Consider the following 1,332-nt stretch of genomic DNA (forward strand, 5'->3'; position numbering starts at 1 on the left):
TTTTTTTGAGACAGAGTCTCGCTCTGTCGCCCAGGCCGGAGTGCAGTGGCGTGATCTCGGCTCACTGCAAGCACCGCCTCCCAGGTTCATGCCATTCTCCTGCCTCAGCCTCCCAAGTAGCTGGGACTACAGGTGCCCACCACCACACCCGGCTAATTTTTTGTACTTTTAGTAGAGACGGGGTTTCACCGTGTTAGCCAGGATGGTCTCAGTCTCCTGACCTGGTGATCCGCCCGTTTCGGCCTCCCAAAGTGCTGGGATTACAGGCGTGAGCCACCATGCCCGGCCTAATGAGGAGTAATATTTTATTATTTATTTATATTTTTTTATTTTTTTATTTTTTGAGATGGAGTTTCATTCTTGTCACTCCAGGCTGGAGTGCAATGGCACAATTTCAGCTCACTGCAACCTCTGCCTCCCGGGTTCAAGCAATTCTCCTGCCTCAGCTTCTCGAGTAGCTGGGATTACAGGCATGCACCGCCATGCCCGGCTAATTTTTTGTATTTTTAGTAGAGACAGTGTTTCGCCATTTTGGTCAGGCTGTTCTTGAACTCCTGACCTCAGGTGATCCACCTGCCTCGGTTTCCCAAAGTGCTGGGATTATAGACGTGAGCCACCACGCCCAGCCAGGAGTAATATTTTAGTTGTTTGTTTTTTATCAACCAAGAAAAAGCACTGAATTGAGCAGCAATATTTTGAAAAGAATCTTTTTTTTTTTTTTCTGAGCAGGAGGTCTCAACAGTGGGCTTAAAATGTACAGTAAACCATGCTGCAAACAGATGTACTGTCATCCTGGCTTTGTTATTCCACTCATACTGCACAGGCAGAGTATATTTAACATAATTCTTAACGGCCCTACGATTTTAGGAATGGTAATAAGCATTGATTTTGAAACCACTTAAAGTCACCAGCTGCATTAGTCTCTAACAACAGAATCAATGTGTCCTTTGAAGCTTTGAAGCCAGGCATTAAAGTCCTACATGGCATCTGCTTCCAAAAGAAGACTGTTTCATCTATGTTGAAAATGCGGGCTGGGCACGGTGGCTCACACCTGCAATCCCAGCACTTCAGGAGGCCAAGAAGGGTGAGTCACCTGAGGTCAGGAGTTCGAGACCAGCCTGACCAACATAGTGAAACCCTGTCTCTACTAAAAATACAAAAATTAGCCAGGTGTGGTGGCAGGCGCCTGTAATCCCAGCTACTCGGGAGGCTGAAGCAGGAGAGTTGCTTGAACTTGGGAGGTGGAGGCTGCAGTGAACCGAGATTGTGCCATTGCACTCCAGCCTGGGCAACAGAGCAAGACTCCGTCTCAAAAAAAAAAAAAAAAAAGAA

The 1,332-nt window shown here is 46.8% G+C and overlaps 1 protein-coding gene across 2 annotated transcripts in view; it reads right to left on the minus strand.

The window, feature by feature from the left end:
• LOC116463304 (CREB-regulated transcription coactivator 3) overlaps positions 1 to 1,332 on the minus strand; it is a 115,992-nt gene that overhangs the window by 77,309 nt on the left and 37,351 nt on the right. The gene's annotated exons all lie outside the window — the stretch shown is intronic.

The sequence above is a fragment of the Hylobates moloch genome, unplaced genomic scaffold, assembly GCF_009828535.3.
Source record: "Hylobates moloch isolate HMO894 unplaced genomic scaffold, HMol_V3 SCAFFOLD_33, whole genome shotgun sequence".
Taxonomy (NCBI): Eukaryota; Metazoa; Chordata; class Mammalia; order Primates; family Hylobatidae; genus Hylobates; species Hylobates moloch.